This window comes from Ptychodera flava (genome assembly GCF_041260155.1).
Source record: "Ptychodera flava strain L36383 chromosome 23 unlocalized genomic scaffold, AS_Pfla_20210202 Scaffold_24__1_contigs__length_23054250_pilon, whole genome shotgun sequence".
NCBI classification, from domain to species: Eukaryota; Metazoa; Hemichordata; class Enteropneusta; family Ptychoderidae; genus Ptychodera; species Ptychodera flava.
In genome coordinates this window covers 6091456-6116802 of record NW_027248278.1, presented here as the reverse complement: position 1 = coordinate 6116802, position 25347 = coordinate 6091456, and the positions used below count along the sequence as shown (strand labels likewise).

At 36.2% G+C, this 25347-nt stretch overlaps 1 protein-coding gene across 7 annotated transcripts in view; it reads right to left on the bottom strand.

Annotated features, from left to right (window-relative positions):
• LOC139124895 (talin-1-like) overlaps positions 1–25039 on the bottom strand; it is a 162942-nt gene extending 137903 nt beyond the window's left edge. For all 7 annotated transcript variants that reach the window (XM_070690997.1, XM_070690999.1, XM_070691001.1 and 4 more), the window contains exon 1: positions 24972–25039. The gene's annotated coding sequence lies outside the window, so the exon portion shown is untranslated. The remainder of the gene's footprint in view (positions 1–24971) is intronic.
• Positions 25040–25347: the final 308 nt, after the last annotated feature.

Here is a 25347-nt window from a genome sequence, read left to right as displayed (position 1 = left end):
TGTGTTATTGTTACTTACAACATTTTATTCTTTAGATGCAGATGTACCTTAGGAATGTCCTATTAAAAGTAGAAAATACACAAGCCTTATATTGTTTGATTACATAATATATATTAGAGTAAACAACTCTTTTTCTGAAAAGAGTATTTTTTTGTTTTCATAAGAGCACTGGCAGTCACTGTGAGACAATGAAGGGGTTGTTACACTTTGCAATAATGTTATGTCTGCAGAGTGAGACATTCCAGCTACTGCAGTACTTGGTGAATTTGGAATTTGCGTGAGACAAATTCAGTTGTGGCGTCTAAACGAGCAAATGTGTAAGTTGAGTAAGCAAGAATGATATAAACCACAGAGATAAATTGATGCGGTGACTCCAAATCCACATTATATCTATCGCTCTGGTCCATTTACTGCCCATCAGGTCGTCCTAAAAGCCGATATAATGTGCAAGTAACACTCACAATGTGATTGTGGGGCAGAGTGCCCTCAATGCTGCATTGATACGACACTCAGTCAAAGTTCTCCTTGACACTAGGTAATTTTTACATAACAGATGTACACTGGTTAAGGACTGATGCAAATAAACTTCAAGACATTTACACATTCACTCAAAAAATTAAGAAATGTTGCAAGTCGGAAGGCGATTTGTCATAGAATAAGAATACCTTAACAGTTCCACAAAGTTTGTTACTTTTTAAAAATACAGATTTTCGCCAATGCATTGATTTCTGGGATATTTGCAAGTTGACTGAAACATAATTTGAATACATGTAAATGTACCTGTCCATTTGAAGTGAATCTGTAAGACACAATCTACATACATATATCAACCTTTTTCCATGTTGTCTGTCTTTCAGATTGACTTTTTTTCCACAGTGGTATGACAGTAACAATCTCATGTAATTTGCATAACAATGGAAAGTTTTTGGAATCAACATAACAATAGACTGGAATTTGTCAATTTGCATTTGATTTACATATCAGTAAACTTATATAAACTTGCGACATTTCGATTAAAATATAGCTGACTAAATTATACTCAACATAAAAATAGGCTGGAATTTATTTATTTACATATATATCAATCAACTTACATAAACTTGCTACACTTAGATTAACTTGTACTGGCTCAATTATACATTTACATATCTAGGGCATCACTAGAGACCTTGCTACCTTTTGTGAAGTGGAATTGAAACATAATTTTCCAATGTGAGTTCAAGTTAATGAATAACTTTTTTCATTCATTTTTGAGATTAAAAATCCAAAACGGAAGTGTACAGTGTATGTATAGCATGATACTCCGGTAAATCAGTTCAAATTTTTATCTACCATCTTAAAATACTAAAATGGCAAGTCTGATTTTTACATAAGGTACCAAACCTCGCTATGTGATTTGTATTATTTTAATCATGATTGACACCCATGGAATAAGGAATGAAGTTCGTAATGCTGTAAGTATACAGAAATTTCCGAGAAAATTCAAAACAAATATTTTTTTTCTGCATTACCAATTATGGAACTGTAACTACTGTTACCTGCAGTAACACAGAAATAAGTGTGACTGAATTAAATAGCTAAAACAGGAAGTGAACTCCAGCACTCTCTCACCAACCTGACAGCAATTGAAAACATTTCAGAGAACCCTGGATTTAACAAATGACATATATACAATAATTCCATAAATAATTTGGAAATTCACCCCAATTATTGTTGTTGCCCAAAAAAAGCTATTAATCATGGCAAGAAAAACATACACTCATAAAGTATACTTCGTTGGAATTTTTCAATGAGTAGAAAACAGAGAATGGCATGTAGATGTGAACAGCTCTGTACACACACAATCACATAATCACTTCACCAATTTCTCACATTTCACTATTTTGCCCCTCATAAAGTTTCCATACCTGCATTCTATGGACAGATACAAACAAACTGGAATGCATGCATCCACAGCTCAAATCCCCTCTGAGTGGCCCATTAGGAAATATATGACTGAGAAATTCCACCTGACAGCTAGTTAATAACCCGGTCTGTATTTAATCAACTTTCTGTAAGTTCAGCTTTTAACAAGCCCTTGTCGATATTGACCATAACTTAATCACTTGTAGCCGTGACATATAGATTGCAATTACTGTATATGTGTATACATTATGAACAAGCTGTCTAACAACCACTGTGTAATACCAATACCTGTGAAATGTAAACTCACTGATGTTAATATATCATTGCATAGCAATATTATATCCATGTACTTTGATAATTTATATTTCCAAGGTGTAAAAAAAAGTAAATTAATAAATAACTTACTTAATCAATCAATCAATAGGATAATAAACAATTTTAACATAGTACTATTTTAAGGTTTATATATATTTTAACTATTCCACAAATTATAAATATATATCATAAATGTTTTGTTATATTTATTGGATTACATTCATTCACTATACATATTTATGCATTCACACATTATTTGTTTGTTTGTTTGTTTGTTTATCCTTGTATACTTCACATAAGTAACCTAAACACTTCATTTTTTAAACATGGAATCTGGCAAATTTGCACTTTTTGATTCAATCATTTCTAAAAACTTTGCCTGGGAGAGAAGCATCCCATGAGAAATATATAAAAACTGACAGTTTGCTGAATGTGAGAACTTAAAAGAGATTAATTGAGACTTGACTCATACTGTATTTTGAAAAGCACTTGTTGACAATATTTACATTTGTATACAGCCTAATTAGATAACATACTTTGCTTGATGCATTATGTGAACTTCTATTTTTAAGCACATTTATTTCATGTGCCGGTATGATAGGCAGAACTGCACTCAACTTTTATCAACCATATCAACTTCTGTTCCTGAATTAAAACTTACTTCCTGAAAACACTTTAAATTTACAACCCAGAAAAACTCTTCTCACGTAAAATAAATGTTCAAACAAGATTTATAAGGTGATGTGTGAGATACTGGAGAGGTCAAATTTTACATGTACAAGCACTACCATGGTATTTCTGATGTATGTTTTTCAAATACACAATGCTGTTGGCATTTGTTGACATTACAGGATATTTTGTGTTCATTTCGGAGAGTCAAGCCAGTGACCCATAATTTTGGCCAGCAATCTATCTGATTAAAAACTGTCTAATCGAATCCACAAAATAGAATACACTATCTGAGGGATCCTGCCCTCCCCCGGACATGGCATGGCAATCGTAGTTTGACACCTATTTGAAAAAGTTTAACACTGGCCCCCAGTCGCCTGGCTTTTATCGGCAGGAGTCACTGGCTGACAAGGCATTCACCAAACAATCTACGCAACACACTACCACTTAGCGCAACAGTCTGCTAATGTTTAATAACTCCTTTAATTTATTCTCTTTTGATATTTATATGCCAACAGACTTGGAGTATGTTTGTACAATGCCAGCATACTTCCGACTTTGGAAGCTTTGAAACTGCAACATTAACAAAATTTGTCAAATTCTTCACTAGAGTAAGGTTGTTCTTTAGCTTAAAGTGCAACGCCATCCACAGCAATGTAGGTCACCTTGCAGCAGACGAATGTCTGATTTGTGACCAGAGGTCAAGGGTCATCTCTCTCTAACACCTACCCTATGAATGCACTCATGTTCTACACCCACGCAAATCAATTGTTTCCTTTGTGAACAGCAAACGTGGAGTTCCAGCACTTTACAATATATAAAACCAGTCAGGCGTTGTGTGTCTCTTGACCTTTGAACTCATCGACCTCACGGTACGGGACACACATGTGTACTAAACAGACGTTTTGTCTACTTGAAACCCAATACGAGTGCCGAATGCCATGAAAATTGAATTTACGATGCACACAGTATTTTAAAATGCTTGAGATGGTTTCTGGAAACCATTGAGATGTTTGTAACACAAAGTTATCAACAGCTATGAACACATGGCAGTGGCCTCTTGACCCTGTACGTAGCAAAAATTTGGACAGTTCCTTTTGCTTAAATATTATGGCGGACTAGAATACTGAAAAATAGGGGAGGAAGGGTGCTTATTGCTGTTACAATCAAACGAAATTTTTTTTTAAACTTGATATGTTTTGATTACTGAACAGCACATACTACTTTCTGTTCCTAATCCCCTTCATTGATTATTTACTTGTGCTCGGTCTTCCTTTAACCCTTTCATCACCATGGTTTGAACCAATTCCATTGTTTTCTATGGTAAAGTTGGACCTCTAGAAAGGGAAATGGGGGGTGAAAGGGTTGTAGAAGTTCTGTAAGGTTTGCAAGTGGATAATATCCTAGCATTTGAAGCTGTTTAAATATTTTTAAAACAGCTGACTCAGCTTTTATTGACAGTTCTTTTGTAAAGAATTTAGAAAACAACAACAATCTTGCTGTTTTATCTTGAAATTTAGCAGAGTGATACCATTTTTTAAATGTTTTAAATTCATTTTTTTAAAAATTATGGTTTTTAAAAGGCATCTCCAAGTGATCATGATAACTTCAAGAAAATGAAGATATTACAACGGTCTGTCCTTGCATTTTTACAATATGTACATGTAAGTTAATAAGACTTGCTTGACACTATACAATCCATGTGTAGGCCTCCAGATTAAGAAAAGAATTTGATAAGTAGAAACTATTAAACTCTATTGTCTAGTTGGTAAATTTTTTTAACAGCGGTAAAACTACCGGCCAGTAACCAAAGGAAGCATGACATAGCATGTAGGGCACAGCAACAGAACTCTATTTTTGTCAGCTGACAGGACAATTTTAGGATGAATTCTTTTCTTATCTGATTTTTATCTTCTTTCTCTGAAGGGACAACAGTTGACTACTGAAAAGGTTATTTTGTTGAGTTTACCTATTACATCCTTCATAAGTTGTCTTTGATTTAAACCTTGGAGTGTCAAAGTCAATTTTGGTCATCTTTACAAAATCATAACACATTCAATATTTTTCAGATCCAGACGTTTTTCAGATTTTCTTCAAAATTTTGATCTAAAACTGTGGCCAGTAACAGGTTGTGGACATTTGGTCCAAAATTATCAAAAAATTGCAGAAAAATTCATCAAAACTGGTAAAATGTTGCACTAAAATTTTGGTAGATAATTACAGCTCTCAAAGGTTAATGACTTGTATACTTGAGTCTATACTATCTCTTTGAACTTGATTTTTGTTTCTGGAGGTGTCATGGGCCAAAACATACATACCACTAAATTAACCTTTGTCAAGAGGAGATTAAAGTTAATACCATAGGCTTGTCTTTAAAGCCATGTGAAAATCCTTGACTAGAAATTTTAAGAGAGAAATCCAAAACCTGCCCAGAACATAATCTTAAATGTGTAGCTCAGACTGTTTTTAGCTGGACTTCAAATTACATGTACTGTAAAAAATATGTGTGTGTATTATTCTTACATGTACTTAGGGATTGTGGGTAAATAAAATGGAAAATGACACTCATTTGCATATGACCTAAAACACCTCTCCTTCCCAGAAACAAAAGTTTGGAAATATTAATATTTAACTGCGAAGCAAAAATTTTGTCCTCCAAACTCAATTAAAAATACAGCTTGTTTGAGGTAGCTTGTTTGAAGTTGTGCCAATGTGTTTATGAACCACATACAAATTATGTATGGGTATTTCGCAGAGAAATGGTTTCCATGGCGTATTGTGATATTATGAATTGCAAAGGGCGATAAAAATAGTCTAACTAAATCTCCTCCCTCCCCAGACACAAGTTTTGATTCGTTCGTCATGCCCCATTTTGGTGTCCTTGTCAGCTTTGATTCCCTTCACAGATATATAAACATTGTACTGTAAAGAAACCTATAAATATGACCCAGAAGATCGTAAAAATTGAAAATTGATTCTTACATACGGGCAGTTCATTTGATTAGATTACCAGCATGCTATACTTTTTATACTCTGTAAACTACCTTCTGAAATTTGAGTTGACTGGGTCAAAAATAGCTATAAACATTGTCTGCCTTGAGGCTGCTGGGGTTCTCAAAAATCATGGCCGTTTTTTGGCTCTTTTGGCTTTTCTTCAACTCTTTTCAGAGGAGAGTGCTCACTCTATCTTGTACCTTTGCATTTGAGCTTTATACACTAAGCTGTGTAGGTATAAGCATTGACTTCATACCTATTCTACGGTTCTTGCCAAGGACACTGGACCTCAGTAGTTTAAATATTAAAAGAAAGCAAAACGGATTGTCGAGAGTACTGTCCATGACCCAGAAACCATTACCACACTGATGATGTACAGCCTACACCATTTAAATACATGCATTTCTCTGGGGCACTCCAAAGCCGCTAGTCTCTGTAGGTTAATTACATTAAAATAACTAAGTAGTGCCAGCAGTCACTGCCAAAACATACGAAACCACAAAAAATGCTAAATTTCTTCAAAAGGTTAGGCATCCAAATTTAAGAAAGTAGTCTTTCTGAATCTTCCCAATTTCTTCATCACAGTGCAAGAATCGTGGCCAATGTATGAATGCAGACAGTCGGCCATGAAATTCAATCAATGTTCAAAGATCTACTGGTATGTTTAAATCGTACTTGTTTATATATCGCTACGTTTACATGTTTGTAAATGGCTACATTTACAAGTTTGTAGATTGGCTAGATCTAAAGCTGGTATCACTTGTACATGATGGTACAGACCTGCACAGAGAATAGCACATTGGTATTGTATTATCAATCGTACAGACTTGCAAAGAGAAAGGCAAGCCAGTATAGCAGAGGCACTGTGGGTTATTTTGTAAGGCAAGGAAAACTTCCCTGGCCCAAGAAATATTATGATTGACTTACCCTGCAAGTGCTCACCTACATGTATTCCCATATCTACGACATTTGTCTTTTGGAGTGAGACTTACATACACGGTACATCTACATGTCACCTCAGTGTTTCACCAATAGCGCTGATCGCAAATGATGTCATTTTACTTTCATTAATACACAAAAATAAATATTTGTCCACACTTTCCGCAAGAACAACGAAAATAAAACCTGCAAGTGTTACAATTAACTGATACTAAAGGTCACACTAATTCATAACTCAGACTACAAGCTCAACAACTGCCACGATTGCAACAACAAAGTTTGTCCGAATTTTGTCCGGTGTCGCCCGCGTGCAGCTATATTTAGGAACAAACCTGAAATATCAATCAGCTATACTACTTTAATGAGGCAGTAAGCTCCTCGAAAGTGAGACTTACCGTAAACTTTTGCTCAAACTTTAATTCTCCATGAAACTTTCAACCATACTCTCACCGAATAAAGAAGCACAATTGGGGTCACTCTGCAAAGTTTGGTACTAGACAAACAAATTACCTATCATTTACCGATATTCGAAATTCAAAATGGCCGCCATTCCTAGGTGAACTCTATGGGGAAAAGTGAAATTTTTGACCTTCATAAAACTAAGACAGTAAAATTTTTTCTCACATCAAGAGCTTTAAAATGAACCCCAACAAGTGGTAGATCAGAAAAGAATTGTAAAATATTCACTGTCCGAATATCTGCCCTGAGGCACGTTCCACCTTAACAAAGATACCTGACATAACAGACACAGAGTGTATATTATACATACAATGATGTATATGTATAATCCCTTCTACCCTCGTTTCCTATTGCAGTGGTCCAACATCTCATGTAAACCAATTGGCTTGGACCATATTTTTACTTTTGAAGGGCAAATATACATGCAATGTACAATTTACCCAAACGGTGGCTCAGAGCAAAAATTCCACATATATCACGTATACTACAGCTAAAACATTCAACAACTGTTTCTTAATCCCAATGGGCAAGCAACTTGGCACAGTTGTCTGATTTCAAATTAATCAAATCCAATTGATTGATTTAGAAATTTATTTACAGGACTAATGTTTAATTTAACTAATTGGCTACATGTAATTACACCAACTGGTAATTGTTTATTTAGGATTACAAGGAGAGTACTGAATTATTGCCTTTAGTTTGGTAACAGCAATCAGTTCATTAACCCTTTTCCTGCCGAACACTGAGACAGTATCACTTCCCCATCTGCCAAGTCAGTCAGCGATATTGATCCAAAACCATGTGTATTTTCACACACTTGGTTTGGTATGTTACAGCAGCTTGAGTCTATATTAATCATGTTTACACTGTTTTCAGGGGCCTTCAAATTTTCAATATTTTGTTAAAATGAAAATGAATTCACTCAGTGAATATTAATAAGTTGACCAGTATGTAGTGCTTTTGTTTCCAAATGAGGTCTAGTCCAGATGACATTTGCCTGTCTTCTATATGCTACAACACACACACATTCCATATTGACAGGTTGAACAATAGGCATTTTGAACACAATTTTTTGAGTAAAACCAGAAACAGTTATTTACAAAGGAGACAAATATACTCAATAATTGAAAAGCTAAAGCAATTAAGCTTCAATGCATGATAGAAAGTGATATATATTAGTATTGATTTATGCAAAGTGTACTGTTAAATATGTAAATTTATGGTAATTCTGGTCAATTTGCATATTCATGTGTCTTGGATTGTGCACTACACAAACTGACCAGCCTTGCCTATTGTCCACTCAGTCAGCTGTCCAGTCAGTCAGTGCGGGAGGAATTATGTCATTGCCCCCAGGCCAGTCAGTCAGTCAGGCATGTCAGTCAATGAATCACTGAGTCAGTGAGCCATGGTAGAGGAATGAAGACAGCTGTTGGATCAGAAATACCGTGAATCACTCCATGAATGTCAAAATAAGATGAGTTAAGATAGCCAGAATGTATGTCAGTAGGTTTCAGAGACATTAATGGGACAATTCTCACCAGCTCTACATGCATTATATACATGTAACATTGTATGTTAGGATGTGAAAGCAGACTAAGGGCATACATGTACTTTGGAAAGGCAAAACTTATCATAACAGAGAGATGTCCTCAAAATTTTACCGACTAGACAGATCTGAATCTGTCCATTATACATATGTAGAGAGAGAGAGAGAGAGAGAGAGAGAGAATGAGAGAGAGAGATACACACACACACATATCTATATATATTTGTTGTGTATGTGTAGCACATGATATATATCTATATTTAATATGCATGTCTGTGTATTTTCTGTAAACTCATTACAACTGCAAGAAGTGATATTTTGAGTTTTTAACAAAGATTTGGTTGAATCCAATGGTTTTGGATGGTTGCATTGCACCTATAGACTGAGAGATCGGGCTCTGTTTCTGGTTAAACAGAGAGCCGCATGTTCTACATTGTATAAATACTTGACTCATACCCAGAGATGTACCTCACAATCAGTGTACTTAACGGAGAAGCCTGTTTGTCTGAAGGCCGCTCGGCAGATTAGACTGGCTTCCCGGTAATTTTTAATTGAACGACTTCCATTGTGAAACAATTCCCAAGTCGACCTCTAGAGTGGTTCATTCTTAGCTTTAATTCAATTGACACGATGGCTATGAGCTGGCAGGGCTTTCACATACTGGTACAATCAGTTTCAATCAACTGCCAACAGAGAGATTCAATGTTCAGTGTATGAGCAATCAACGTCCCTAATTTTGGCACGCATTGGCCATTTTACTCATCAGTGTATTGCTATCATGTCTTGAAATAACAAGTTCTGTAATTTGAGAGAATTCACAGCAGAAGAAAATAATCCACGCTCTTTAACCCTTTCACAGCCATGGTTTGGCCCAAACCCATTGCTATCAATGGAGAGTGCGGATCTGTATACTGGGAATTGGGGATGAACAGGTTAACAAGCAATTTGGTCAACAAATTTTTGTTGTGCAGCTATAGGAAAACAATTAATGTACTGATCTAGTGATATCACAATTTTCTTCTCACAATTACATCACTTTACAAAAATTAGCAATTTCAAAATTTTCATATCGAAGAACTACATTCACACGATTAAGATATTTATTGTACTGGAGAAACCACAAATTTAGTAATCCAATCAAAGGATTATTACATCATCAACTGCATCGTAGAAAAATACCGAAGTTGCAGCTGGACTGTTATGGATCCCACAGTTGTCATAGTAACCGATGACTCATTTTCTAATACATGTAATCAAAAATTCTTAACTTGACCTAGTTCAATACACTTTTTCCATCAGCACTATCTTGACATTCCTTAATCAATTTACAGATACTGTCTGAAATTTGCCCGACATAACTTTAAAACCGAATGAAAGAAAATATGTATTTCCAAACATCTGTTAGATACTTCAAGCACAGTCCCTTCCTTTTCTGCTTTCCTTGAACACAAACGTCAACATAAGCTGCGATACTACTTCAGGTTATTTCATTATCAGAAATATTTGACCCTGGGCTACCACACGTATCACTGTGTATCTTTCCTCTACTGCTTGACAAGTTTTATGAAATGTTCTCTGACAGAACCGACATCTCATATTCTAAGATGGCAGTCGTAAAATATTAAATCTGTGGTCTCTCACAACCTCAGCTGTTTTCAAAGTCTGAGACGACTGGCATGAAATTCAAACTGTGTTTCTGAAAAAAATCAATAAAAATTCAAGAAATGAATAAATTTTGATTCTGAGAAAGGGAAAGAAAATTGAATTATTGTGACTGTCTCACAATACAGCTTGCATACTGAATTTGGAAATTAATAAAGTCAAACAGAAAACAGATGTGGCCATCTCTCACTGCAATGATTCCCAAAAAAAATCACTTTTTTGCTTGAGAAGTGCGATGGTTGTGAACGAAACGAGCTGACAAGTCAGCCATACCAGATTTCTACTGAAGCAGTTTAAAAGCTCTCCCTTATGTAAACAGACAATTTCTCCGCATATAGACCTTTTCAAGCAAACACATTAAACAGCTCATCAGAGGACAAATAAATCTTCATAACTCTCCAATGCTTTTGATATCACGGATCACTGCATATGAATCACTGGTTAGCAATGCGGTACACCAAAACCTCCACTGGGCCCAAACTTCATTATGAAATATATCAATTTACTTAAGAGGCCTTCCAAGATTCATGAAGCAGCTTGACCCCCTAAGATTATGGAAATTTATCACATTGCTCAGTGTGGGTCCACTATTCTACAGTCATACCAGCGACACTTATTGCGATTTTAGATTTTGAACTCAAAATATTTGGTTTCCCTGTGTCATAATCATCTAATTTATGAACGGCTGAGAATATAAAATGTTTCTAAGATGATCGTTGTGATAAAATTGGGAAAAGTCTGTATGTAATTTTTGTAGGAAGAATTATTCTATCTATGTCAACTTTTACACCATCTCCCCATTAATCCAGCCATCCACATTAAACCCGCCTCTGATACACATTCTGTAGGAACCGGTATATTGCTAACACATTCACATCACGGTGGTTCAAGGGGGTATCCTTCATCCATATTTGTCACCACAGAACTGGTTTTGATTGTGCAATAATACGAAAATAAAATCAGTGAAAAAACCTGTTCACCCTAATCCCCTGTGAACAAGTCTATAATAGCCATTGATAACAATGGGTTTTGGCCAAACAATGGTATTGTTATCTAAACCCTTTCAGCACCAGGCTTCCACACTGTACAACCCATTATGGACTTTTACACATGAAAATCGGCAACCACTGTACACATCAGTTAAGGTGGTTGGAAAGGCTAGAGCGTCAGTTATAAATTTCAACAAAACTATTAAAATATAAAAGTAGTCAACATTCTCTGTGGAATAAAAAAAACTAGACACTTGGGCACAAAGGCATTGCAGAGTTATAGCCTGTTAAAACTTCTGAAAAACTAACCAAATAAGAAGAAGTTGGGGAGTCCTTAGTGTATTAACTATGGTAGAGGTCCCCTAGCTTTTAATAAAATGTTTGAAAAGGGAAAGTCATTATTTGCTGTTTTTCAGGAAAGTTTGACAAGGTGGTGCTGGCATTCAGAGTGAGTGACTGCTATTGTAAATGCATTTTTAGATTCTTTGAGAATCAAAGAGGTGTCAAAAGTGAGATTAACCAAAAAAAACTGCTCTATGACTTCAAAAGGGGGGTGCAAATATGGCTTGTTTTCAACATTTTTGACAGAATAACAGTTTTCCTACATAATTGTATACCAATTTAATCAAACTTTGAAATGAGATATGGACATGGAATTTTTACAGCCTATTAACAAGGTTACAGATAAGATTTGTACGGCACAATTTTCCTTTATTTGAAGTACTTTTTGAAAAATCACATTTTGAAATTTGAAAGAATTTTTTATAATCTTTTGATATATAAACCCATGTAAAATCATAAAAACAAATTTTATTTACAAATCCTGCCGTACATATCTTACAATAAATAGTGTCAATATATTTATAACTAATTTGGTAATATTAATACTATCCACTTATTATGAAATTCAAATATGTAAAAAAAATATGAAAAATTAAATTTTAATATTTACTGGTGTCATATTTCAAAATCATGGCTGCAAATATACAATTTTTATATTCTTTGGAGAAAATATTAACTAAGGAGTTATCCTGAAAATTTGAACTAAATATCTTGATTCTAACACTTGAAACTTGACATTAACTCTGAGAAAAGAATTGGTGCAAAAATAGCCTTTCCAACCACCTTAATAGTCTCTGATTTGGACACTGTACAGTAGTTATTGTAAAGATGTATGCATATCATTATTTCATTAATTCATTGTTTGTTTGTTTGTTTGTTGATTGATTGATTGATTGATTGATTTGTTTTATATGAAAATTTTGTTTGGCAGTGGTCAAACAGTAAGTACTTGCAGTACTGCATGACTGTGATTTATATGAAAATTTTGTTTGGCAGTGGTCAAACAGTAAGTACTTGCAGTACTGCATGACTGTGAATATGCAAATCACAGCCCCTCTCCAACAGTATAATGCAAGATTCATGAATTAATCTTCAAAATTAGTTTTATTCATTAACAGTCTCTCACCTATGAATATTTCACAAAATATTTCATGAAATATTTCTTACGCAAAAGTTAATTTTGTGAGCCACAGGCACTTGATATCAAATTTGAGGGCAAATTGTTCACATGATCCAATGGGAATCCAGCATACCAGTCACATGATTCAAATATTATTGATAGTATACTAGTAAATCAGAGGACGGACTCTCTCCATCCCGTTCCGTTCATAATGGTGTAACATTACAGACTGGGAAGAGAGTTAACTTCCGTTTGGAAACACGGCATGTATAGTGATCAAAATAAATCCCTATTTTCGCTTATGGTTTCTCTGCAGATGAAACTTTCTGGACAACTGGATCAAATTTCCATCGTACCATAAACATTCCAGTTATGAATATACAGAGGGCAGAAACCAGAGAAGATCCGTCAAAGTTAACATAAATATCAGTTTTATTACATACATGCACTGATAAGATATCATCACTCCAGGGTTGTCCATGAGGGGATTACTACATGTAGGGCTTGCCTACCCCTCTGCTTTTTGGAGCAATCTATTTATATGTTAATAACAATACACGACTCGAGAATACATTTTCACATCAAAAGAATATGCAAATTATATATGGGTATGTAAATTGGTCACCCCTCTGTTTTTCCAAGCTATGGAGAACACTCACTGCATTCCATGTAATAACCCACATGCATGTCACAATGCCATAACTCAGTTCTAGATCTTAATGTTAACCCTTTGAATGCCCTTATTTTTCCCCATCAAAATTTCAGTGTAACATTTTACCAATTTTATGAATTTTTATTTAATTTTTTGATAATTTTGGACCAAATTGACATAATCTTTCAATGTCTACAATTTTTGACCAAAATTTTGAGGAAAATCTGGAAAAAATTATGTAAATCTGAAAAAGTTGTAGGCTATGTTATATTCTATAATGGCAACAAAAGTTGACTTTGGCACTCAATGGGTTACATGCAAGTCATTATAAATGTATGAATGATGTCATAGTAAGGTTGGATAACAATTATATATGGATGGTTAATTTACATCAAGATGTATGTTTCCATGTACATATTTTATAGCCTTGAAAATATATCAATTTACTTGATCAAGGAAACTGGAACAGTTTGTTCGGAAAGAGTCCGGAGAGGAAGTAAAAGTATTCTCTCCTGAACAACACGGATAGATTATCACGCAGGGAAAATCTTGCATTTGTGTGTATACAAACATTGAAAACTCCACACTGATGGAAAAAATTTGATCATTAATCTTATGTGGAACTAAGTGAAAGATTTTACAAACTCTTGATCAAACTTTCCTTAACAAAACTTCTCAACCATTCTCTGATCAAATCAAGTATAAAATAAGGGGTCACCGTGAAACTTTAGGAACTACTACAGACACAAATTAAATACTTTTCACAGATACACAATATTCAAAATGGCCGCCATCCCTGTGCTAACTCTATGGGGAAACATTAAATTCTACTGTAACTGGCATACACACTGATACTGTGAAGCCAATAGGAAAATGTTATGCTATACTGAAACATACTGTTTAGCTGCCAAACAATGAAACATGCACACTTGCACACAAAAAAAATTGAAATGCAAGTAGTTTCACGAGTCCAGTAGGTTTAGCCTTGACATTGGTATTTTCCGACAAAGAAACCTGCAAAGCCGAACAAAAAGTGCCGCTCAATCACTCTTAAAACTGCATGCACAATTTTTGATCCCTGCCTTGCACTTTGGGTTCCTACATTTACATATTCCCAGTTCTTTTGAATTTTATTATTTTTAAGATCAAAATTTTTATTGAGGCTGTCACACAGGTATTAAAAGTTATGATGGAAATATGAAAAAGGCGGCTTAAAAATAACAGGAGGGATTTTATTATATGAGAGAAAAATATTAGTGATATTTTACGAGACTGCAAGCTATTGGAATTGTGAACAATTTATGACCATTTGGCAGTATAGTGTTGGTGAACAGCAAACAGTAAACTCAGTTACACACTGTAGAAGATCTTGGTTTTTCATCAGAACAAATTTATCAACCATGGCAATCAATAAATTTTCAATTAAATCTTTAATTACTCAGTAATCATGTTTCACACTTCAGGATAATTGCATCAATTCTTCATTCATATAGCGTTCTTTGTCAAGTACAGTGTACATGCTATTGCAGAATTGAGTACTTTTACTAGGCATGTAATATGTATTTGGTTGTAGGTTGTGATGTGAGTTGCATATACCATTGTGTAGCATGTCCATGTGGTACCAGTTGCAAGATAACAACAAAAACTGCAAGCTCAATCTGAAGAACTGTTCATCGTTAGGGAGTCATTTTTTGTTTGAATTTTTTTTAAACAAAATGAGCAAAAGGTTGACGCAGCTAGTCTAAATTGAAACATGGATGAGGGATGAATAACAAACTCTTTTTTGGCCTTAAATTAAAATTTATGATGGCATTCATGTTTGGAGAAAATTCAATTAACCCTCTGAGAACCATAATTTTTCGACCAAAATTTAAGTACAAAATTTATCAATTTTTATGAATTTTTTTAAAGTTGTTTGATAATTTTGGACAAAACGGACATCACATGTCATTGACTGCACCTTTTTGTCAAAATTTTGGCAAAAATCTGAAAAAAATTAACTGTGCTCTATTTGATAAAGGCAACAAAAATTGATTTTGGCATAACAACACTGTGCTTGTCGCCATTTACATGCAGATGCCGAGCTGAGTAGATCAGTATAATATACTGCAAAATGTGACGTGTTTCAGGACAGACTAAGATACAGTACTTCATGTGTCAAAACCACAGGTCTTGTCAAAAGTTTGAGTTACTGGACTTCAAATCCTGTAAGTTTTGTTAGAGTTCATGACTGCTAGGTCAACATGTGCAAAAATTACATGCATACTCAGTGTTCAAAGTTCTATGGACTTCAATAAGTACTGATATTTTTCATATGAATATTCATTTTTAAAACTATTAACATTATTCTTCCTATTGTTCCTTCTTTTGAAACTCAGAATGTATTCAATGGTGGCTTGGGGTGAAAACCGGTGCTCGCGATATTTAACTTGGCAAAAGCAGGTTTACATTCCACTGTATTCACCGACATAACTTACAGCTTCCTTTGACAGAAATCAGGGTCAAAGGTCAGACGTGGATGGCATGTGACATGTGTAACGGGAAATCCAGGGGATCAACTTCCAAAGTTAAAGACATCAATAAATGCTAAATTCGACTTCCTATGCCGTTACTCAACAAGGTTGCTGTCCGACTTTTTAACCCCTGTGCAACTAATTTCCCTTTCTAGAGTACCAACTTTACCGGCGGAGTACATGATTATGTGGCATGTGATGAGGCACTAGAAGTATATGCGGTAGTACAGTGTGAAAGGCCAACTATAGAGTACACAAGGTCAAGGGTCAAAAAGTCAAAGGTTACAAAAAGGTCACAGTCGTATAACAGAGGTTCGTATCTTATATTGGCATTGTCATATTTAATTTTATTTGTTCTGCACACGTACAGGACTGTTTTATCAAATTGATAAATTCCACACTTCTTTCAGAGAAGGCTCCAGGAATGAAAACTGAGACAACACAGTTGATTAATTGACGTCATGTACTGTGTATGAAGATGGGGATTTGTAACGCATCATTAGCGAGGAACAACACGCATGTGCATACAAGAAAAGCAGATTGTACGTGTTACATTTTCGAATTTTACGATGAACCTAAGCTGAGTGGATATTTAACAATCAGTCAGCTTGTGGTTGATAATGCATTGTGTACACATAAAAGTTAAATCGAATCGCTCACATGGAGCCTCTCTGAGAAGTTTTACGAAATTTCAATCCAATCAAGAACAATAGATGCTGATCACGGCCAGGTAACAACTAGCGACTAAACTACAGGAGTTCAAGCGTACCTGCTTATCAGAAAGCAAGTTCATGAATTATTTCTACCTCATTGCTTTCTTTTTCCAAAGTAGATTTTCCAGATAGCAAAGTGACAACGTTTATTTGTTTCACGCTTCATCTTCGAGTCTAGACAATATAAACTTCAGATGACAGAAACCCGGTTTGTCGATAGACCATATTTTTAGGGTTATGGGTTGACAGACCTATGCATCATCATCTACAGATGTAAGGTCTAGCAATGTTAAGGATGTACGAGCGGTACGCGCGCGTGGAATTTGTCACTTCCCATAGGATTACATTGAAATTTGCTGGAAAATCAATTTCTACTAATGTCATTTTCATGAAAATTTGCACAAAGCTCAGTCTTAGAGAAATAAATAATACTGATCAAATAAAATTATATGGTCACCGCGCTAAATTTTGAGATAAACAGCATTGAATTATTTCGTCCATAGAAAATGCATTGGTAAAAAAATGCTGACTCCGCATTTTTTCTCGCAAATGGCAAAATTCATGTTCATTTATCTCACAAACGAGCACGGTGACCCCTATATTTTATCACACATTTTGATAATACTTACAAAGGAGAATCCTAAAATTGACAATTTAGAGAAATGACATTACTTTTAATTTTACCGATCGTACATCCTTAAAAGCGCATCTAAATTTCGCTAGTCAACATCATTCTAGGGGGCCCTGTTTACATTAAGTAGGGTAGGACTCCCCAAGAAGGTTGTTGTTGTGAGGAATATTGACCGCAGTGTTCTTCATATATGGTTCTGAGTTCTTTACAATTCAAAGAGCTGCAGTGAACTTGACCCCTGCTAAGTTCAACTTCTTATACAGGCATTCATGCTGGATGTTACGCACGGAAATGCAATCATCGTGGTAAACCACCCACCTCTTTGCGGCTACAGCTGATGGCATCATCCCGACATTTTTGTCAAGCATCGACGAGAGGAAATAAAACCGGCTGGCCAAGATGCATGCAATGTATCAGTACGCCTCATTGAAAACAACACTCATACACATTGCACATGTCATGCAACTCATAGCAAAGCACAGGCTATTCAAGGTCTGTGAACCCTAAAACCAGTCTCACTTTAGTTTCCCCTATTGCTAACAAAAGAAACCTGGCAAAACTACAGTATTTACAGGGGTGGTTTCTCAATTCCAAAAATATTCTCTCAGTATGTACAGGACAAACATGCCACCCACAAAAAGGTTCAGTAATTATGTGATCAGCCCCAATTGACAAACACTGTCAAGTGTTTGATGAGCAAACACGTGTACCTGACAAAGCTACCGTTGTTTACTTCAAATATTACTCTACTTTTCTGTTTTTCACATCAGGCTTGAAGAGGCAGTAAACCTATTTATGTTCTACTTGGTACCTATATAATTCACACCCTGCCAGCCTTTGTTTTCGATAGTATTTGTTTAATCTCGTCTGAAAATTCAGGTTTCTCTACAAGAATGTTTTGAAGGGTGGGCCATCCCTCTATAGATGGAACATTCTATTCAGATGTTAATAACAATATAAAAGAACCATTGTCACACTAAAAGAATATGCAAATCATGCATTGTTATGTAAATTAACCAATTCGGCCAGTTTTCCAAGATGTAGAAAACACCGAATATGCACATCCAGGTGTAAACTGATATCTGGTCAATACTCATGTAAAAAACTCTGATACTGGTACATACATAGATACACTGTAGGGTGATGTTTGCATACCGTACAAGTACAGATACTGTATGCATTATGTATACTATGTTACGAGTCTGACAGTGTACTGCATCCACATACCAACACATAACACAACTGATAGAAATCTTGTAAGGCCTGATAAGATATCCCTTGCAAATTCTCCACTAGGTATTTTCACAGCACACTGACAGCGTAGCAGTCTGCTAATACATGTCACTGGGTGTATAGATACCCCATTCTCACTACTTTGTCACTGGTGTGAAATATTTATAAATCTGGTGACCTATGACCCCTGGACTGACAGCTGATAACATTTACAGTCGCTCAAGAACACTTGAGTGTTTCTTTCTTGTCCCTGAGAAACTTCCTAATGGGAAAAGTAATGGGATGTACATGCTTTTCTGCTGTTTCTGAACTTCAGATCAAAATCCATCAAACAAAAGAACAAACTGCTGTAGTTCTTAATTCTGTCATAGCTTTGTCTTGTGCTGAGGGGGGAGTTTACTGTACAATGTTGAAATGCACTGTGGGTAAAAAGTCAACTTCTAACCACAGAAAAAGATTGAGACAGTGATCTACTAAATACTTTTAACACAAATATCATCACTATCATGGCAAGTTCTGTTAATTTATTAAACTAGCTAAACTTATTATCTTTTCATTTTTTTCATATGTTAATAACAATATGTGCATTTTAACAACATCAGAATATGCAAATTATAAATTGTTATGTAAAATGACGAACCCTTTGTTTTCCCAAGCTAAGGAGAACACTGCTCAATATACATACATGTACAGTGTTTGCAGATATATGTATCATTTACATCTCTAACTACATTACAGAGTCACACTCACAGTAGCATATATCCAACACTTGTCTTTACTGTCCAGTAAACACAAGGAAAAACAGCAGCTAGTATCAGAGTTAACATCCTTTCTGATTATGGATCTCTCTCTGTCAATATTATGTCATTCTTGACATGTGAGATCAGGCTACTTAAAAAGATTGTACAACACTTGGTACAAGCACTGACTACTAAAATATTTTCCATTACACCGTAGACAGTGAAGAACCACAGTCTATGGTCAGAAGTGTACTCTTAGAACAACAAAATCTTCTTTTTTAGCAGCAGTCAACAAATTTTCTCTAAACCTACCAGTATCTCCAAAGAAAAAGTTCTGTCATTTTAGACAGATGTAATTTGCAATTTTTTCTTCTAGCAAATAAACTTTTCTTCCTCTTCTGCCTACCTATGTCTAAGTTAAGGTCTCACGTTCCTCAAAATCAAAAGACTTAAAATTTTTGATTAAATTTTCCTCAATGAAAAGTTTAAACCATGATCTTTCAAAATCAAGAATAAAAATCCAGGGTCACCATGCAAATTTTGGCAGTATGGAAACAAATTAACTGGCATTTATTGATAACTGAAATTCAAATTGGCTGCCATCCCTGTGTTCATTCTATGGTGAAAAATAAATTCAATTTACCCAAAAATAAACCACTAAAAACTTAAAAAACTTAAGTTACCCCATGAGCTTCAAACTGAGTCCCAACAAGTGGTTTTGAGAGTCTGAATATCTGTCATTGTGGCACATTCTACCTGAAAATCCAAAGTATCCTTCCATCCCTGCCAATAAAATGCATCATTACAATATGCCAATGTTACTGTTGTGTTGACATTTGAATAGCGCTGTTCACGGTTACAGGTTTGTTACTAAATATAGCTGTACGCGCGCGACATCGGGCACGCAGTTTGAAATGCGGACAAATTTATCAATGTTGCATGCGTGGCTGTTTTTGCAGCTTGTACTCTGAGTCGTGAATATGTTTTTTAGTATTCATTGTTACACTAGCAGTCGCCCACTGCGATGTATTTTCGTCGTTCTTGCATGCGTAATTTTCAAAAGCGTAATCTAAAAATGCGGACAAATATTTATTTTTGCATATTAATGAGAGAACAGTGACGTAAACTGTGAACTGCCCTATGAATTACCTACTAGACATTGCTAAACCTACAGTTGATTAAATTTCAGCTGCCAATGGCATTTGAAAGCTCTTGACTATATCAAAATTTCACACATACATGCAGGCTCAAAGCACTGTTCACAGTTACAGGTAGGTTTGTGGGTTTTTTGGGAGTTTTTGCACACATTTGTCTGCATTTCAAGCAGCAGTGCCCAATGTTGCTGAATGTTTCTAAATACTGCCGATTTGACCTATCTACTGAGAGTCAGGGATATTTAAAGCATTTTGGCAAGACTGAAGATCAATGGACACAAAGAAACTTTTGATTGAATATTTGGCAACCTAGGGAGGTCACTCATGCAAAAACTTATTATTTCGAGCCCCCAAGAAAACCTGTTTTAGTTAGCAACCAAAGGCATACATCCACTAATCTTCAGTCATCCCACCATTTTAATATGAAAACAAGATATTAGTTGACACATAGTAAAGGGATGTGTTTCAATTATTTTACAAACCCTTCCCCCTGCGCACATACTGTAGCCTCCTCCCCTGCACTCTAATGGTTTTGCCCTTGTCCCAAACTTCCTGAAAGTATCCGGTGTGGGTTACAACAAGTTGATTTATCGGGTGGGGGTGGGAAGGTTGTCCTCTTGCAAGGAAGACTACCAGTCAAGCAAGCCAAGAACAGTTTACAATATCATTTCACACTCAGACACGGAGTTGAACAGAAACATTGTCACTGTTCAAAATAGTTGTCACCTCTGGACGGTACGGTTCATGCTTGCCATGTAACTTGATACGGCACTATGAATGCTTACTAGGGCAGTGACATACTGGATATCCCTGCTTGGTCCTCAAATCTCACAGGGACGCCATGAGAACAAACCAACCAAGTCCTTCAACTCACAGATTTCACATAGTAACACTGCACAGTACAGTACACTGAAATCCCCTCCCCTCCATAGCAACAGTGAAACCACGGCAACTGAACCTTGCCCCCTCCCCCTCTAAACTTATGAAATAATCAACATACCCCTTACAGTCAAAGTAAAACAAACTTTTAATAAATCCGTTGTAGAAATTTATCAAAATGTTAAATGCATGTATTGTGACATTCATTCTCATCTACAGTAAACGTCACTAGCCATGATTGAAACCTTTCAAAAATTCACCCAAAATCTGCCAAGTCAGCACTCTGGGTTGACTGAGTTCTGCATATACAGCAACAGCCTGGGTCAGAGTTTGATGTTGATAGGATTTTTATGAATCAGGGTGGGCAGAGCCATGAATACAGATTTAGGGATATGAGAGTTATTGACAATAACGTCATATACAATTCCGTCAGCCATTCCTGCCAGGAAAAACAGCCAGTTTAATTAACGCTCAACAATTACAAGCCGAGAAAACACAAAGGTTGTTGTACATGTTGTATCGTACATGCGTATAAAATAATAGCGCAGGATTTTAACAGGATTTTTTCAGCTGTGTAAGTAATATTTTGAGCCGTAGGTTTTGTTCGGTACTTTCGTAACATAATGAAATGTCATTTACTTCAGTCCTGCCGACATCTGATACCCTTATTGACTGTGTAATCAACTAGGGTGTTGGTGACCTGGTATCTGTTTTTAGAATAAACACTGGTGTACTGAAGTACAGAGAAAAGTATACTACAAGGAGTGGCAGGGCTATTGGGTACATTCTGTTCATATGCATATACTAAATATTGTAAATATACTCAGACAGTGTACAACTACAAGAGCGTGACTCGATCAGTTTTGCTTGCATCAATCAGACATGTGTTTCCTGCACCGCCAGTCCCCATTACAGAAATCAATCCATTTGCCTTGATTGCCAGTCAAATTTGTAAACCATACCAATCACCGTTTACTCCGTTTAACACTGTGTGTGGCAGAACCCTACTGTTTTCTATGGCAGAGTTGGACCAATGTAAAGCAAAATGGGGAGTGAGAGGTATGTACAGTGTTAGGTACATGTCTTAGGTACTGAAAATGTTCAGACACACTGTACAACCAAGGTCATATTCAAATTTCCAAAGAACTTCAACTTGGCCATGAAAGCAAACATAATGCATTTTCCCTAAAACTGAATTCCGGGAATATGATGTACTTCCTTCTACTTCCTTCCCGATGAACGTACATAATAATGATCATATATCACAAAATAAAGAGCACTGTCACGGTGTGCTGTTGTTAAAGGGCCAGTAGCTTTAACTTTTTGTGATTTTTTTTCACTATTTTTGTTTTTAATGCCATCCACGATATTTTTTGTTCTATTCCCCAAAGAATGTTGAGAATGAGATACACAGTATTCAGCTTGTCAACCCAACTTGTAAATGTATAGACTGCATCGTTATTGTTGACAAGGGATTTCTTGTAAACACTAGAATTCAAATGTAAACAATAACAGTGCATTCTACACCTACAAATGCTGTCTCGCTGTGTTGACAAACTAAACAGTTTGTTTTTAACATGCTTTAAGGAGTAGAGCAAGACCTTGCAAAAAATAAATATTCCTTACAAAATTTTTTTTTTCATAAGGATGTCCACAATTGTTACTTAAAGTTGGACTTTGTAGGATTGTTAATTTGAAATATTGTTCAACATGGCTCGAGTAATCTTAGGTCTTGCTGTTGTTCCAAATATGACAAAAAGACTGAAATTCTGGTGTAGTGGCCACATTGTCAATCTTTTTCTGGACAGACATGGATTCGTCTCCTGGAGTTGAACGACCTCTTCCTTTGGATTAAGATAAATTATTGTCAACGAGCAGTGTTTGAATCGAAACTATCAAACAATATATAGAAATAAATGGAGAAGTATCAGTTATTAATAAAGCAGATCTGAAAATATAGTTTGTGTTGGTTTTATGCAAAACTTAATTTTTCTACAATCCTGTTCATTCTACTGCAGGCTGTGCAGCGTAAGACATTACAGCCTGAATAGGGAACTATGGATAATTTCATTCCTATTGAGTTTTGGATTGATGAAATTATAGGTGAATTGAAGCAAAAATGAGATTCATATTTACCTTCTTTGAATTTTAAAGTCACAAACAATACAAGTGAAGCCGAGTGGAAACACAACAGGGGATTTGCATATTACAGTAGGTTGATGTCCTATTTACATAACAACAGAAGTGTCAAGTCAAAGGTAATTTACTATTTACCAAAACAAACAAACAATCACAACCAGTTGGGATGACAGAAAGAGTAAACTTAATTGTGAGGTCACTGAGCAGCCATTGTTAAATACTTCGCTGTTTCTGATTGTAGCTCAAGAAATTTTAATGAGGCCCTTGGTGACAACAGACGGATGCTTCTGTGATTACGTCCACATTCTACCAGAACTGTCAAACCCTGACTCACTGGTTTGTCTGTCTCAAACCCGCAGCACAACATGCGTGTAACCTAACTGTTAACGAGGAATGTCATTTTTTTAACTTCCTGAGTCCTTTCCGTCTGTTAAAAGTTCTCATTAAACGCTATGGAGTCAGGTCACTTACGCTCCTTATGACCTCTGACCTGCCAGTGAGTCATAAACCCTGGCATGCATTATGCCCGCTAATAACCTGATAACAGTGGGATTTGTAAATATTCAGAGTACAGCTTACGTTAATGGGTAGCGTCCTTGCACCGAAACTATCGTAATGCAGAAGATATGGCCACGTTTACTCTCTACGTCTCCCGTGCTCGCTGTCGGGGTGTAGCCCCGACAAGGGTTGTCAAATGCATAGTGTTGGATTGTATACTGAATCAAAACACATCATCATACAAAATATGTGAGGAATTCGCTCAAAACTCGGCCGGTCCCGTGCATGACCGACCGGTTCGTACGTTTGTGCCAAACCCTGGCGACATGAATACCATACAGTTGGCAATGTTATGATAAACCTTCAGTAGGAGGGTCGCTTTCAGCCGCAATCTCTGACGTGAGATTCTCGGGGCCTGGGTTGGGCCGCTCTGTGATGTCAGCTACCTCGTCTGGCTTTTTTAAAGGAACTTGGCTTCAACTTCAACGTGCCACTGGGCAAAATCCATGCTATCTTCAGTCCGCAGCCATAAGATCGGTGAATACTACACACCGTAGACCGTGCTAAGAAAAGGAAACGGGCCTACTGCAAGATGATTTGAAGCTGCGATATTTATGAGAAACGACTTTGCAAGGCCACAGACTCTGCGTGATCGGCCGCCGAGCGTCGTGTGAGTTGTCTAAGGGAATTTCTTGGGGTTGCAACGGGAGTCCCACCAAGTCACCCAAGTTTAGATCGCGCCAGATACACCTCACCGGAGATCAGTGAAAATATCAACAGAGCGACGCCACTCAGACACGATCTCCGTGTGCTAACATCACTAAAACGTCGACAAAGACAACAACGCTCTCGCTAAAATTGACGAAAAGTTGGACTCACCGTGCTGCGAACTTCTTCCGTTTGTGCTTATGCTGCCCAGTTCCAAAATGGCGGCTTTAACGAGTGACGTCATCAAGGAAGAGCCCATGCTATTGTGATGCAAATAGCCTATTACTATGAAAGGCACTTCCCGTATACGGCGTTTGGAGTTACTTGAAAGTATCATTTTCCCGGGTGGAGGCAGGAAGCTGACACATAAGGAGCTATTAGGGATGGACCATTAGACCTTGGGAGGGGGGGTGGTCACAATGAAATTGTGAAAATTTTTTTTTTACTATTGTAAATTTCTGAAATTTTTTTTTTCCAATTGAGATTAGCTGTGCAAATTTTTTTTTCAGAGTAAATTTTCAGATTTATAAATTTTTTTTTGTTCGTC